This window comes from Bombus fervidus, chromosome 3, assembly GCF_041682495.2.
Source record: "Bombus fervidus isolate BK054 chromosome 3, iyBomFerv1, whole genome shotgun sequence".
In the NCBI taxonomy this organism is placed as follows: domain Eukaryota; kingdom Metazoa; phylum Arthropoda; class Insecta; order Hymenoptera; family Apidae; genus Bombus; species Bombus fervidus.
This window is the reverse complement of record NC_091519.1, coordinates 16,973,605-16,991,401: the sequence shown is the minus strand read 5'-3', so window position 1 is coordinate 16,991,401 and position 17,797 is coordinate 16,973,605. Positions and strand designations below refer to the sequence as shown.

The 17,797-nt window shown below is 41.3% G+C and overlaps 1 long non-coding RNA gene across 2 annotated transcripts in view; it reads right to left on the bottom strand.

The window, feature by feature from the left end:
* LOC139985361 (uncharacterized) overlaps positions 1–17,797 on the bottom strand; it is a 126,085-nt gene that overhangs the window by 76,480 nt on the left and 31,808 nt on the right. Inside the window, exon 1 of one of the 2 annotated variants that reach the window (XR_011799401.1) lies at positions 13,357–14,936. The exons of the other annotated variant lie outside the window; for it this stretch is intronic. This is a non-coding gene — a long non-coding RNA (uncharacterized lncRNA). Of the gene's footprint in view, positions 1–13,356; positions 14,937–17,797 lie in introns of those variants that run through there. 2 annotated transcript variants of the gene reach the window in all.

The following is a 17,797-nucleotide window of genomic DNA, read 5'->3' as shown; positions in this document are numbered from 1 at the left end:
AAAATTCAAGATCCAAGTTATCCAACAGAAAACTCGAGCCGAAGTTTGTCGAGCGTATCGAAGCGAATTCTCCGGTTTCGAAAATCGATTCGACGACTAAGTTGAAATCAGAACAGAGAGGAGGATCGTTACACAGATACAACGACAAAAATGTCAACGATTCGCTCGATTAATCCAGTGTTATTGACTTTTTCTTTCGAAACTCGATTATCGAGTTGATGAGATTCGGATCATACATACATATGCTGATTACGGTAATCAGACTCGTCTTCCGGTTATCACTCGCGTGAATTTGCTTGCCACTTGTTATCCCGTTCCATCGGACGTTTCTAAATGGAATGACGTTAACACGTCCACCGTGTCATGAAAATAAGAATCTTTAAACAACGGATATTACATTACCTTCGAACCTTTAACGGCTGAGCTGGTGCGTTCCTGTCGCGTTTTCATCAAAATTCCCGATGAAAATCGATTTTACTATAGTTATAACGCTAGTGTCTGCCTCGAACAAAGATCTACTTTAAATTACAGATCGTGCCATGATAAACAACGATGTAAATCATGGACGATCTCTTTCCACAAATTTGTTATCTATATTTTCACATATAATGTTCAATTTCTGCTGTCAAATTTCTCATAAACGTATAAATATTCGCGATCTCGAGTTTACTCAACTCGACCGGTTTCTTTGACCATTCGTTTCTCCATGAAAGTATGTAGCCATTTTACAAAAACGCGTCAAGCGCTAGCAACTCGATCGTACTTTCCTTGTCAGCATTTTCCCGGTTCGGAAACTAATTAACGCGAAATGCACTCGAGACTCGCTAATGGGTCGTTAACCGCCCTATTCGACTTCGTTCGACGACCTACCCTTTAATTTCTGCTCCTTGACGATCTTTTGGCGCGAATTTTCGCGCAATTATTACTCGACAACGAGGTATTCCAATAATTTTCCAACGACGACCTTGTAATTCTCGATCGGACGCTTTCGAACAACGAGCGAATGGTGGCGCAAACAACTTGGAAAATTAAGGGAAATTGAAAATCGAATTTTACATGTTATCGGTTGACGATAATGCCTATTACGATATATCGATCTTTATCCACGCTCGATCGAATTCATTGCACGAGACAGATGCAAGGAATAAAACAAAGACGACGACAGAACGTCGAAGTAACGTTGAGCTAATGTTAATGTCGAAACAGCGTTGAAACGATGTTAAACGATCAAACAATTCACAGAGATCTATCGTCAGCGTTTAATCGAAAATTGCACGGTCGCGAGATAGTTGTACACGCGGTAATTATCGAGCTCATTGCGTATTCAATGATCAACCGTGACGTTGATCTGTTAAACTCGTCAGATTTACCGGTGTAACGAGATCATGTTGTTGTAACATTGTGCGCTGCACGCCGCTAACTTCCACTTAGAGGCGATCTTTCCCCTTCATTTATCTTTATTAGAACATCGAAGCTTCTATCGATAAAACGTTCGTCCGAGCTTAAATGGAACTACCTGTGACCTTAAATGTAAATCTTCTATTACGATATAATATTTGACGGATGAAACAAATTTTTGTACATAGTCGCGCCCGTAAGAACATGAATTTGCGTAAAAATCCGCTAAGAATGTTTCAAGAGTACGTTACGCTATGTTCCGTTTCTACTACGTTTACCGTGAAACAATGTGTTCGCCTCGTTATCGGCTTCTTTCAAAAGTTGCTTTTTCTTCGAGTAAATCGATGGAAAACAAATTTCAAGGAAGCTTGAGCGCTCGTAACGGTGCATCGAGTGCCACTTGAATGACGGAAGTAACGATCTGTGAATAACAGATACCTTCCTGCGTGGAATTCGTTCGATCCGTGTTAGTGTGTACAAGCTCGATGGCAAATGGCCGAGCGAAGCTATCAATCCGCAACTGTTTTAATGAATTACAAAACACCAGCTTCGTTCTCACGACGAACGATCGATCTTCGATGAACATCCGTCAAGAAGCGAGTTCCTGATAAAACTTGGAACAAGGTTACATCGGGAGAACAGCACCTGACTGACGCGAACGAAGAAATGTGTCACAAGGTTGCTTCCGATATTAATTGGCAACCTCGAACAAGTCAAACGATTTATACGCAATAGTTGCTTGAGTTTAAAGCGTTGAATAATCGTGGAATTTAATTAATTTTCGTTACGATTGTTTCGATATTCTCTGGGAACTTGAGTTGCAACAGAGAACTTTAGCTAACATTCCAATGAAGCGTTTCCACGCTGTCAAATTTTGCTAGTCGTATGAAATTGACAATTTTCTAAAGTTTCAGAAATCACAACGAAGATTCTAGAACACGAAGCTTCCGACGATTAAGTTTTATTCTTCGACCTATTTGTGGATATAGAACAACATATATATCTATACACACAGAAGTTTTTGCCAAAAGTATTTGCGTTTAAGAGGAACAATGGAGTCGTGTGAAACGATAATTGGCTCTTTTTGCACGAATAATTAACCCAAATTGGAGAATGCATTCACGGAAACTATTAAGCGAAACAATTGCAGCAAGGATCGTCGAGCGAGAGATAAGACGGCATCCGCGACTAATTGAAGAAGTTGTCGCGTTTGAAATTATTTATCCCATGGTGTGGGTAGTTGGTAAACCGACGAGAACGTTATTTGTTTTCGGCATGGTGGTTCCTCGCTGTCGTATTCTCACCGGGCTGTGCCAATGCAAATGAGAATTTCCTTCGAGAGGCAGGCGGAGAGGAGTTTCACCTGAATTTTCGAATGCGAGCTTTACGTAAGAAGCTGAGGATTTGCGGGCGCGAGAACGTGTCCGCTCTTTCTTTCTTCCTCTTCCCAGCGATTTTTATAGGTCACGAGTAAACCGCAGCTACTTTGTATGACAAAGTACCCTTCAGAGCCGGATACAGTCTATTCGACAGCCGAGAAAACAGGCTCCATATCGGGAATACTGGCTCGTCGATGATACGAGAACGAATTTTACGATGCCACCGACCAAACAGAAATAAATATTCTATGTGGCAGTAAAGATCCTTGTTCGTAATATCGACGGTAGATAAATCTCTCTTCGTACGAGTGTTTCTATATCTTTCATAAAGAAATGGAAAAATAAGGAGGGAAATTGTATAAAGATCTTCGATACAAAGTTGCTTTGCTATCGAATAGAAATTTTCCTTGTAATACACGCGATTAATAGATATCGATTTAACTGTGCAATCGCAGCATCCATTTCTACGTATTCCAAATACAGAAACGACGGAATATCTCGTCTTTTGTGAATCGTCGATAAACTAGAACAGGTTTGGTAATAATAAGGAAAATTCCGTGACAAACGGGCAGGTTAGAAATTCGAAGAGAACTTGCTCTAACTCGACCGCAATTTAATTATCACTTCCGGCCTTCGATTTTCGCACTGCGACAACAACTTGCACCGCAGCGAAACCTGACCGATTCATGACAAAACGCGATCCTTCCGCGCGAATAATTTTGTCCAGGGCTAACTCGATCGCTTCGGGTACGGCAATTAAACAATTAATCCTAATGCGGCCCAGGGTATAATTAATTCGCGGTCGAACGCGCGAACGATCAGATCGCACGGTCCAGTGAATCGTGGTTGGTAGCGGAAACAGTACAACCCGTGGTATTTTCCAGTTCTCGCTGTCCGTCCGGATTCTAGCCACGTTTCTGCCATGACCGACTCTCGGAATTTTCTAGAAGGAATGCGAATGCACCACGGCGAAGCTGAGCCACGGATGCTCGAAATTCCGTGACGTGAACCAGAGTCGGTTCACAAACGCGAGCTTTTGCGGAGAACCGCAGACACGCGACGAGTCGAGATTTCTTGAAACGATCGATTCGTTCGAAACGTGCTTCTCGCATCAGACACGTCAGGTTGCTCCATTCAACGACCTATGTTTAGGCACGTATAGTCGTCTGGAATATTTCCATTCTATTCGTTGTCACTTGTTATCCGTCAGTGTTGTATGCAACGAACAAAAAATCGCAACAAACTTAGAGAATAAATATTTATTTACCGTCAAGATTTCTCGTATCATCTAATGTCAGGTGCAAAAAGTATAGCATAACTTTCGACGAAGTATTTACTCGAACGAAATTTTAATTCGCGTCTGATCAAAGTAAGTGTAAATTACTTCCGTTCTTTTTCTAAGACACATTTTTTCTTGTCTTTTTTTTTTTTTAAAGAAAGATCACGATACTTGTTTAAAAAATTCATAGGTCCACGCGTATTTTTATAATTTTTATACCAAACAGAAGTTACTCTAACGTAGATGTTTATACGAAATACGCCAACTTTGGTATTTTTCAATTAGCTAGCGACCATAAAAGAGACTAGTTTTGTTATGCAACTCCTTTTTGAATAACTTTGATAAAATCGTTAAAAGATCGTATCGACTTCCGTTCGTATCGACGACCGTGCAACCTTCATAGCGCATTGAACGAATGTCACGACTATGTAAATTGTGTGCGAAGGAGCAAGCGATTATTACGTCTGATTTAAATTAAAGAATGACTCACTGAATCTAGAACGTTTATTCTGAACGTGACTCTCGATAAATCTCTATTGTATAACACTGAATGTCACCTTCGTCGCTTTTCTCGAAAGTATGTTGTACTTGTAAAATCAGAATCAGCACAAGTGTACATTAAGATACATACATCGCTGTATGAATCATAGACCGATTAATCGTATAAGCGTAATAACCAAACTATGCGAGTCGAAGTTTAAGTTGAGTTTAATATAAATTTAATCGTACCTTGTACAGCATCTAGCAATGGATCGTACGTGTTTAATCACATCGATGGAAACACAGAACCAAGATAAGACTCGATGTTTCAAAAGGAAAATCGAAGAAAGAAAATGAAAGAATGAATGTGTAACTGCGATGGTTAGCAAGGGAAATGACCTAATATAAACGATTGTAAATATATCTCGATGTGTGTGTGTTCCCTGTGTGAGATAAATCTTACTTCCATATGTAAATTACAAAGTTTATCCTGACTTAAGCTGTTCTACTTGTTTCCTCAGTCATAATGCATTTTATTTGCCGATTCATTGGATAATTCGTTCCATCTCTACTTTGCCAGAGAAGTTACTTTTTAAACGTTATGCATAATAGAAACTAAAATTTCAGTCTAATTTGATCGAGAACGAAGATACTTATCGTTTGGTTAATCATAAAACAACTCACTAAGATACAATGCCGCGTATATGTTAATAGGATAATTCGACAATTTTGACGAATACTTTTGCTTTTCAACGAGATGGCAAAGACCTGTTCAGAATGAAGGATAACATCATCGAAAAAAGTCACGTGCATCTCAATAAAATTGAATAGACGGAAACAGAATGGAAGAGGCTGAGCGTAAACGAGGCAAATTTGTTTCGCAAGACCATTGGCTTTCCGTCAATGAAGATTCATATAACGGTAACTTTAATCATCTCCAACCCTGCTTCGACACGACGAAGTACTTGTTACACAATATCTATCTCGAATTAATTCGATCCCGAACAAGAAAAATAAACGTTTGCCTCGTTCAATTTAAGTTTTTTTTTTTTACGAACAAATTGGAAAGATATATAGCAGGAATGACATTGTGAAATTACATACACAATCAGGAAATAAGAAAAACTATATAAAAATTGCGAAACAAAATATCACCAGTCAGCGAAGCGAACAGAATCTCGTCGAGTAGAGACGAAGAGTCAGCGAAGGTCTTCCTCGGGAGCTGATAGGGTGAGAAATATCGATCACTTTCATTGAACTTCCTTTTTTTTTTTTCTCCTGTCTCGCTTTTCTTTTCCCTCTTTGGTATAAAGAATGACGCAGCATTTCCGCAACGATGCAATATTCCTCTGGCAGTTTCTTGGCTACTTATATTTATGTAAAAGCCAATACAGTTCACCGGTTTTACGCAATAGGATTCTCGGTTTCCTTGAGAAGCAAATACAATTGTCCTGTAGCTACGATATTCAAATAACGTTACAACCAGGAAGCCGATACGAAGAAAGATCGATAGAGCAGGGACAAAACACGACCAAGCGATCCACCCCTTTTAGCTGCCCTTAGTGTCGCGTTGTTAACCTTCGAAAGGAAATTTTTTTTCATTGAATTAGTGTCAATTAGCGGCGGAAGGAAAGTAGTAACGTTTCCCTTTCTTCTCTTGGGATTACCAACAACATAATTGAATTCGAGACTACCCGCAACTTCTTCGTCCAACGCCATTCTTTCGATTCTCTTCCTGTTTTATTCAATTTGTTGAATTTCAAACAGTTTTTCCGCAAAACAACGAAGAGAGAAGCTGAAAACGGAGGCACGTGGAGGTATTCGAACGATCGACGTCACATTTTACAAACAAATATATTATGTGTATTGTACGAAACATTTTTAAATTTCATGATTCAGTCGTGTATCGTTAGGGTGCCAATGAAATTACAAAATGTTTCGTATAACACGAAAGTTTCCTATGATGAGTGTCGAATACTTTCGCGAGTCAGTATGTTTCTCGATATGAATCTTCAGATGAGCCGAGAATGACGGAAATATCGAAGTTGATCCCTTTGTTCCCACTGCGTCTCTCGCTTTTAAGCCTATTTGCCAGTCCATTTGCCAGGCAGCCGAGTAGACGAGAAAATTCCCAGGGCAGTGAATAACGACGGCGAGAGAGGAAGAGGACAACGTATAATACTTTCCAAGACGAAAATTCGCCACGCCTTCCTTTTAAGAAATACCTGACCTACGGACATGGTTTCGTCACTGTCGCGTCTTTATTTGTGTCGATAACTGGCTAGACATTCGTATATTTAACTCAACAATTTTCGATATTCAAGTTTCGATACTGTAAAACTATCATAGAACGAAATTGTACAAATTACAAGTACAAATTATAAAATACAAGTCTATATAATGTCGGCGATACTTTCTCAAAGTGATAGCGAAATATTTCAGAAGCGAATATCCAATTTTTATGGCCGATCGGTACCGTGTAGTAATACGAAAAAAACAGGGCCTGGCAATGTCAACAGAAATAAGTCGCTTTTTCGGCACCTATAATTAATTGGCTTGTCGTCGTGTGTGTATCACACGCGAAGCATCGGTAGCGTAATCAGCCGAAGCACGCTTTTAAACTTAATTACGAGCGTGTGCATGGTGAAATCGCATTGTAGAATCACAACGATTTTTAATCCATTCCTTTCCCACGGCTGAAAAATTTCGATATATCGTAACGGTCAGGAAAGGCGAATTAAAATATTTTCGCGCTGATAATTAAATTCGTCGTCGGGCGACGCGTTCGACGACCTCGTTTCTCATTACGCCTTTCCAAATCCACCGGCGCCAATGACACACCCCTGCTTCTGTGTGTACCTCCAGTCTTTAATAACTTTAATTACGAAGCCACCTAACTGACGGCCATCAAATTTCGTCACTGGGTACTATGAAAGTTCGCGCCAGCATCCACGCGCTTCGTTATTAAATCGCGGAACTTGATCTTCGAGTCGAACGACTAAAGAGACTCGTTGTTAAAGCGAAAATTACGAAGAAATTTATTATTCGTATCTCGCAAAGAATATATTATACATTCGTTCGATTAAACTCCGTCGTGACAAAAAAATTTTTTCCTCCAGTTCTTAACGATAATTTGCATTTTCATTAGCTCGCGTTTCCATTAACAACTCTAACGGTAAAAATTGATAACTAATGTAAAACTAATGCTATATCTACGTTGATAAATCAGGAAGAGATCCGTGCGAATTAAGGGGTTAAATACGTGGGGGTGAGAAAGTTCTAACGTTGTTTCACTTTCGATTAACAGGAAATATATATTCAATCCGAGCTCGGTGTCTATACCATCCACCCTTTTCCCTACGAACCTTCTCAACTTCAACCACAAAGCAATTTTCTAATTACCTGTTAATGGTATCTTCTCCTTCGCCCGGAAAAGAAAAACGTTATTAACACTAAGTAACTTAACATCGTTATCCATCCAATTATCGTTAAGACAGGATTTTGCTTGGGAAAAGCTGGCAGCATGCATCGCGTGAAACTTATGTTCGCGTGAACAGCGCCACGTAATTCGATGAAATAACTGGGAATCCAAGCTGCCTCGAACGCAATTAAACGAGCGGCGAGTTCGGCGAAGGTTGGTAAGTTTCAAGCTTATATGCATAATTCGATGAGGGACAATATCGAAGAACCGTGGTCGTGCTACCACTGTAACGATAAAACGCACACGAGTATACGAAACTCACACGTATATAAGTGCTTAAATCACGGCAGCGAAGAGGATGTTGCTTTTCCTCTTTGAAGAGCTATGAAATTTATTTGACGCTGAATAAATTACCATGGAATAATCGATAACAGTTTCCTGCCACATTAATAATCTAATTGAAAGTGTGATTCCTGTAAATTAGTTTAACACGTTGGATGGAATTCATTTGGAATATTCCATAATTCATGAAACTTTTCCATTCAATCTCCGTAAGTTTTTTTCTCGACTATAAAAATCAGAAAAAAGGGAAAAAGTTTCTTAATCGTTCGCGCTGTAAAAGCGATAATAATACGTATACAGACTAGGAATTTCAAATATTTTGGTAACATTATTATCGAGATAATCGGTCGATGTACCTCTTTATGATGCACGGAAATTACGTCGTTCGTAATTCAATGCAACGACGCAAATTGATACGCGTCAAATATGGCAAACGGTGTGAATGCGATTCACGTACGGATTAACGCGTCGAGCGGTTTCTATCAGGCGATAATGCATCTTCGCGCACGCATATTGCTGCGTAATCTAGCGTCGTTAGGTAGAGGAGATTCGTGGCGACGTGACGACACTCCTCGAGCCATAATTTTCATTCTATTAGACGAGAGGAAAGCCGGCCTCTGACAGTTGGATCGACTTTCGATCGAGGACGTCGCGACGCGACGCGACACGCCGTGCATTCGAACCACGTCGAATTTCTCCTCCACCGAATGTATCGACGAATACACACGGCTTTTTACCGCTCGCGTTTCAAAATCACGCGTTTCGTCGTTCCGTTACGAACGGGTAATGGAATTTATGATTCGACGTTTTTAAATTTTCCAATCTTTTCTCGCGAATCGAGTTACGAATTAGATCGACGATTGCGAGACAATTTTAGAAAGATATCGCGATAAAGATTGTTTTCGTACAAAGACTGTGCAAACGATCCATTAAACTCGAACGATAAAAGTAGACGAAGTTCGTGTTGAAGAAGATAAATGGTTCGTAAAGGACCGAACGAATAACGAAGCCTGAAATTTTACATTCAAAATTCAAAAAGACCATCTTTTAAATTTTATATTCCTCGGCGTGGATCGCGTTACGAATGTGATTATTAATTTTGAAAAAGTATTACGATAAAGGTTCCTCGTATAGAAACTGTACAATGGTCCCCTAAACCGGAACGATAAAGGTACATTATTGACGGTGAAGGGGGTAGGTAGCTCGTAAAAGCGGCAAAGTAATGGACCATAAAGATCTCAAGCTTTTAAAAATCTGTGGAACTTATTCATATTAATTTTTTACGGCGTAAATTCTTTTCGGGCACAATAAGAACGGAAGATCGTAAAGAAAAAGGTAACCCGTGACGGCGATACCGTCGAGGGATCAAGTTTCCTGTGGCCCGATTCAACTTTCTGCCCGAAAGGAAAACGGTCACTAAACGAACGATATTGGCCGCATTCAGGAAATCGAATCGCGTAAAAATCGAACGTAACCTTTCTACGAAAACGTTAACCTCCATCATGAAGGGTAAAAATGAATCCTGCATTTTTATGTAGAGTTCCAACAGTTTTTATTCCTTTCGGAAGAAATCGTATGGCTTCCTATCTCCTTGGCGAACGAATCGTCAAAAGCCCCTCTAAAGAACCAATTCGATAAGAAAAGATTATATTTCCTTGCTTATATACGGTGTCATCTATCTCCTTGGAATCTTTCTAAAAGCCCGTTGGTATTTTCCGGAAGGAAACGGAAGGAGGAAGCGAAACGCGGTTGGGGGTGGCGCGAAACAGGCCAAATCGGATATCGTGGTTGCAAAAAGTGATAATGAGGGCTCGTACGTAAGGCGAGACTCAGCTGGTCGGAGCAAGAGGCAGCTTCTTTCGTGGTTGAAGAGGGGTCACGATCGCTTTTTCGTCAAGGCAAGAATGTTTCGAGGGTTGGATACGAGTATTGATTTCCAATTACCCGCCGCACCGCTCTGTTCCAGGACGCCGAGGCGTCATGGGGTGAGTTAACGGATGGAACAGCGAGAGATGCGAGCGGCAAGTCGCAAAAGAAAAGAAGGTATGCATAATTAATTAACCAGTCTCGTCTCGGTGCTGGTAATTTGCCACAGCCGCCAACCCTTATTCTTAATCGCGCATTTCGTTCAAGCTTCGGCGATACGCTAATATTCCTTTTCACGGAATACGGAGAAGAAGGCTCTTCGACGATGGTATCGTCGTTTCGCGATACCTCGATCCATTTAAATTTAAACAATTCTCTTCCTCGCAATTTTAACGAATTGCGATTTACGCGAGAAATCGACCAACAATGGAATAACATGATTTTATTTAAAATAAATTGGGCAACGATAGATTGGATTTCCGTGTGTTTGCGATTGTCGAATAGTTTGCGAAGTTACGGCGATCGTCGCGGTTGAAAAGAACAGAGAAAAACGGAAGATATGGCACGGCGAGGGAAGTAGGGCAGAACAGGGCAATGATGATTTTTCATTATACCAGACGCACCGAATAACCGTCTCTGTAATACTAATTTCCTGAAAACGTTATTTATCGTTCAAACACGTTCGCTTGCCTTTCTTCGCTTATCTTCCCTCTGTTTTCAAATATCTGCCGTGTTGAAATAGCACAGTTGAAACGAATACAAATATACGTATGTACTAATAGCTTGCCTGAAGTAGTCGCGACTTTTTCGATCGCTGACTGGTTTCGCGAAAAGGAATTCGATCGATTTTCTGCAGTCGTGCTGGCCAATAACGCAACAGCGTGCATCGCGTTATGCAAATTAACTCTTATCGCGTTTTCCGCGGCAGCCAGCGCTCCTCTTTCACCACACTGCACCCATTTCGATTCTGTTCGTGCATTAAACGATAAGCGATCGAATCGAGATAAGAAAAGAGGCGGGCATCTCGCATTTACACGTAGATCGACGATTATTTATCGGTCGAACTGCTAGATAACGCATGCCGCTAACGAACCATACGTAATTCCGAGCAGATTAAGTCGCCAGTGTTACAAAGTTTTTCGTCCAGATCGAAACAGCGATACGTTTTAATTATTCGTATCTGATTCGACATGAAATCTCGCAGCTTTGTCGATCGATTCGCGAAAGAGTTGTCGAGAGAATTAAAAGCCGACCAACAGAAGAGGATATGATAACAAAGTATCGTTGCAATTAATTAATACTTTTACGTTGCGTTTTAATTTTACTACGTGATCGCGTATTACATTTTGCGGCAATAAACGATACCGCAACAATTAGCGTAATTTTCCAAAGTTCGTTTTATTAGAATCCCTTATAGATAAAGAAAAGTGAGAAAAGCGTTGCGAACTCGGTGGCTCGGCGTTGAACCAGTGGCGCCATCTTTCTCTCGCCTCTTAAACGTCCTTCTATTATCAATTTATCAAACAGACCTTGTTACATCGATCTTTTCTTTTTCGTTGTTTCTTTTTTTTTAAACGAGCACCCAATATTTCGTTATTTTTTAAGAAATATCGCTGCGTGTCTCATTTTTATTTCATTTTCACGTAACATCCTCCGCTCGTACCTATCTAAGGTACGAATAACCGCGTATAGATAGATAGCCAACAGTTCCAAGAATATCTACGTTAATAATAAGTTTTGAAATATTTCTAATATTATTCGTACTCACTCAGAGGCATATGAACTTTCCTAATGAATTTCCACTGTTTGTATCAACTCCCAGCAGTCAAACAAACGTTTATTGTATCAATAACAAAACGTTAATATCATACGATTAACAATTTCGAGCAAGATATTCACAGGAAGCTAATTAATCTGTGCGTCCTTTGATTAATCAAACAGTTTTGGTCGATTCGCGAATTGAATATCGTCGAGACGAATCGATCCTTATTCGTCAGTAATTAAACATCGTTTGCAAATAGCATTACCAGTAGTCGGTAGGGCTGTCGCTAAATTACAGCGTCGAATTCGTTGATTCCTCGTCGATCTATCCCTTGTGGACAAAATCTACCCGTTGGCTTGGCTCGAATTAGTGGGACGTTCGGTTAGCCTGAAACGATCCTTGTTTGCTTTGCCGAGTTTCCGACGACAGGAAATTAAATATGCCGTCTACTTCGCTATTGTGCTCAGAGAGCGTCTCGATCCTTTCATTCTGGCTCTTTAATCGTTACTGCCATTAATCGACGTCGAGTAATTATTAACGACAATTGGAATCTTGGATTTTATGTCGCGATAGTAGCATCGTCGATTTCATAAGATTATTCGGTTACGATATTAATCATATTACGGAATAAGTTTAAGAAATCTGAGATTCTTCCTTATTGATCTACGATAAGTCTAAATTTGGTCTGAAAAGAGAAGTTTAGATTTATAGAAACTTCGAAAAAAAACGCATCTAGCACGGTGCGCAATGAGTTCGCGTCCATATAAGTAGATTCAGTCGCCAGGAGTTCATTTCGTCAGACGCTGAAGTTTCGTTCCAACAAATGGAGCTCTACGGTGATATGAATATTCGATTCTCATCTAATTTTTTTTTTTTTTTTTTTTTTTTTTTAAGAAACAGGAATTCGCATTGCCAGAAGCTCTAAAAAAACTCATCTATCGCGATGTTTCCATCTGGAATTCAATTTCTTATTGTGCACCGCTTCGATATCGTCCGAGTCTAATGAAAAAACAGGAAAAGACGTTTTCTAGAAGGGAAAAAAAAAGGAGGCTATGGAAGGAGTTTTAATCAAGCTCGTCCGTGACTTCCGTTCCCGGGGAAGCATTTTCATCGTGGGAAAACATAAAGAAGAGACGTTCGTGAGCGAAGGTCGACAGCAAAACGGGCAGAAGTTTCGCCTAGCCATCAACCGTCGAACGGTCCTTATTAAATAACTTTTGAAACTACGCGAAGCACGGATACGAAAGATACAGGATCGCGACGAAGCTCCAGGCGTTTTATTCGTGGAATCCGTGTCGCGACGTACAACGAGAATCGAAACGTAAGGTAAAACGTACACGGGGTAAAGAGGCGATGGGGCAAGTATCGCGAAAATTAAACGTATTGCCAAGTTATTACGTGGCAGCAGTGTTATTATCAATATACGTACAAGCGTAATTCTCACGAAATGGCGTTTACGAGGACCGCGGGCAGGTTACAATTATCCAGGTGAAATATTAGCAGCGACATCGAAATCCATGGAAAAGCGGAGCCGACGAAATTTCTGTTGGAGACTCGGCGTGGAGCAACAGGTGTCGTTCGAGCACCTTTAATAGTCTTTCACAGCTTTAACCACATCGATAATTTCATACAAAGTCGAGCCACTTTGCCGTGAAGAACACTCAACGCCAAACTTCCGAGTGTATCCCGATAAATCCTCGAAGAAGGAAAAAATAAGACGAATGTATCGCGAATTAGACATAATTCCGTAGGTTCTGAGAACCTGAATGGGTCTGTGGTTTCACGGTCGTAAAGCTACGACCGCAAGAATTACGCTTCGCCAGAAATTTCTTATCGGGTTAATGCGGCGTTAAAAATTGATACCGTTAAGCGGAAACTATTATTTCGAAATTAAAACGTTGTTCCGTAAAGTAGTTTTTAAATTGTGGCCAGTTTTACACGAGTTACGAAGGGAAGAGCAACGAGACCGGTGGAATTTTCGGTCGCGACAATCTCGTTGCTCCATTTCTCTAACGGATAGGCGAAACAATATCGTGAATTTGAACTTGTCCCATGCTATTCAATTTATTAAGCCGGGAAAACCTCTAACAAAATACTAACGACCAACGTGGTTAGCCAGTCCCGTGCGGTGCAAAACTGCGATAATAAAACGATTGTTGGCCCCGAGCCAACTCGGGAACAGTTGCAAACGTCGAGAAAGTATCGGTAAAAAGGGCAGAACCTTTCGATGGTCACGTACTCCATCGCGATTTCTTTTATTTCTCTACCGATGCAGGGACGTATCGGTGATCGCGAGTAATTTATGTTCAAAATGGCTGGACATGCACGCTCACCACGGATAATCGGTGTAATTACGAACGATCGGAAAGCGAACCATTTCGGAGCATGTATTAACGCGTGCAATGAAATTAACGCGAGTATTTTTACGTGAGAACGCTTCTGAACCGCTGATCGTTCCTTTCTTGCTTCTTCCTCTCCCTCTTCGTCGTCTTCTTCGTCTCGTTCGATCAACAACAACTTCATTCTACGTACGGAAACCAGATCGATGACTACGATAGTAGCCTTTGTTTAACAAGCCGATCACGTATGATGATCGACGAATCTTTGTGTCGTTATACTTGTCACAAAGTTGAATTTTGTCCCGAAGGCCCACTTGTCTTTTAATTTGCGACTCTTAACTGGCTACTTTACTCCGCTCCACCTGCTGCTCTCTTTCGTCGTTAAATATAACTAGGTTATTTCGCAGATTTTTTTTTTTCCCCGATAATTCGTCGCGTGTAGTTTTAGTGCAACGAGTATCGATAAATTGATTTTAAAATACGATACGGCGATCGTCCCATAAGAAAAAGAAAAGAAAAAGAATACGCGAAATTTATGACGTATCTTGACCTATATAAGTCGGCAAACGTAAAAATAACTAAATTCTGTATCGCTGCCGATACGATCTTGTAAAATCAACAAATAAAACGAACACATTAGAGAAACACCTATGAAGCAGATAAAAAGAAATGAAAATCGTAAAAGCAAAACAAATAGAACCTCTCAAAGCCTCTCGATGCTCGTGAGTAGACTAGGTACAACCTCGAACGAGAAACAAAAATAACAATGAAAGATCAAAAAGGGTAAACGAGAGGAAGAGAAAAAGCAATTTAATGGGATGGAAAAACAAACAAGCAGCGCAGGAGGAGATGAAAGATCGTCGTGGTGGTCGTGTCGCTTTTTAATTCGTGTAACGAGATCGACGGTTGCCTGAGATGGGGATGGCAATTACACGAAATTTGCTCCTTTTTATACATTTTCGGCGATGCTATCGGCATGAAAACGAGGCGTAACGAGCGTTTAATGGCCGGTCTCACCCCATGCGGCCCGATTTCGATTGGAGGCGCCCGGGCAAAAAAAAAAAAAAAGATTTAATTAACCGTGTGGAAAACTAGGTCGCGCGACAATGATCCCGAGGACGAGCCGCTCCTCTCCTCGCTTGACTCGGTAGAAAAATCGCGGATGAGGTTGTGCGCACGAGGTCTTACTCACGACGCGTTCCTCAACGATGGAGACGCGATTACCATGCTAACTGCGTGATTTACCTCGATCGAGCGTGAAAGGGCGTGTGGCTAATCTCGAGAAGAACTTTCACGCCCGCCGGATGATTGACTTTTTCTTCGTTTCACCGTTGGGCTTGGCGATATTTTAATCGCGTCACTGGGCTGAATTCGAAATCGTTTTCTCCCTTTCCTCTTTCATTTGCCATTCTTCCGTTCCTTCGGCCATTACCGTTGAAAAATTAGAAACGAACGAGGCCAAACGAAATAAAGATGCTTTGTTAAGTTAATTACGAAAGAAGGTATTATTTCTCCTGGGGCAACGAACGAGGCGGACCCTTACAGTAAATTTCATCGGTCGGGCGTTTAAAGGAGCTCGGAGCCAAAGAACCACGAGCCTCCGAAAGACATTCGCGATAAATTTCAACTGGCGATAAATTTCAACTCGCGATGCCAGTCCGATTTCGGGTGGAATTACGCGCGAGCCACGAGTTTTCTCGAAATTTCGGATTTTAGTTACGGTAGGACAAGGGTCGTGTGTTACGTGAAAGTAGAGAGAAATACAGTTGGAAAAAGAAGTGGATTCACGATGTGTTTCGCGGCGAGGGGCACGGTTTGTCCCCGCGCGTACGTAGAAGTACCTTTCTCCAAAGCAAGTCACGCGCGAGTTCCGCGCGTTCTTACGCACTTGCGTAATGCATAATCGGTGGACGATGCGAAAAAAGAGGGTTATCCGCCTGCAGTACCGTACTCCGCCTCCTTTCTCCCCTTCCTCGTCGATCTATCGCGACGAAACTTCGCGTGAGATCAACGTGACAGCGAGTTTTTCGTGGGCGAATTCGATCGACCAGGACCTGAAAAATTTCACGAGCCGACCCACCGAAGACCATCGATCAATCGCGCTTTTTCGGCTTCACGTTCAAAAAGGAGAACGCTCTCGCGTGGAAAAATATGGTCGGCAAGATTTATCTGCGGAGCGTAAAAATTCGAAGTTTCGGCCGTTGCTGTCAGCGAACTTTTTTGCCCTTCTTTCCCAAGATCGACGATGTTTAATGGAGCAGCGAAGAAGACGGTAAAACCGGATGAACCATAATTTCATATTTTGCACGCCTTTGGTGCTCTAGACTTCTTGTAGTTTTAAAATATACGACAGCTGCCTGGCAAATATTTCATCTGTAATCTGAGCGCACGAAGATTTGTTTGTGCCTGGTAGAAGCGTTGGGTTCCCACGTTTTCTCAAGAGCATTAAACATGAATGAAAGAATAGACTAGAATCTGGAACGTATCGAGAAGATACAGCGAGTCGTGGAAATATTTATGCGCCTCGGAGTACCTTCTCGTATATATCGTAGGAAGCATTTTAAAATTTCGTTAGCATTGTAACGACACGCCCCATTGTTACGATCTTTCAGTTTCTATATAACTTTTTAAATCGGTTTCAAATTTTACCAACGTAATCGCGGTAGTCCGATCCCGTTCCAATGCAAATGAAATTTCAAAACGTTTCGTACAATACGCATAATCGTGACATGGAATAATACCAGAAACAGACTCCATCGAGTATAAATTCATTCCGACAGGAACGTCGATATCGTTCGACGTCAAACCAGGACAATATCACTTCCACCGGTATAACTTGATATTAATAATCTCTTGTCATGCATAGATCCACTGACACGTACATGCGTGAAGATCAACTTGTATAGACACAGACACAGAAAACGGGATCGTATGTACGCGCTCGTTGACTTTCGGACGTAGTATGAAACGAGAGTCGAAAGTTTCAGCCTCGTCGATGCAAACGCGAGGTTGAATATTCGTCGACGCTGGATTAGATACTCGAAGGGAACACGATGCGCTGTTTCACCAGGGAGCAGCTCTTTCGCTCTTTGCTGCCTCGTTCTCTCAAACGTGGAACGGTGGCCAAGAATGGACCGATTTTCTTCCATAATCCCCCTACCGTCGGATAGTACATGGTTTTATTTGCGGTTGACAGAATCCTGATGCTGCGGTGTCATCCACGAGGCTTCGAGGTTTAGGGAAATTCGAGGGGAAATTTGCGGAGAAGCGAGCTCTCGCGGATCGTCGCGACGGAACATGAATTTTTATTTCCATCCGGCTGGTAGCTCGCTTTCGGAAAATCGGCACGAATGGAACGTCGTAAATCTTCATCTCCTTTCGGGCGTGTTAGAATTCTCGACTATGCGTTGTGCGATGGCCCAGGGGAATTTAATTTAATTTTCAGTTGCAAACGTTGTTTGTCGCGTATGTTCGAGTTACAACTACCAGAGTTGTTAAAACGAATAATCGAAGATAGGTCTGATTTTTAAA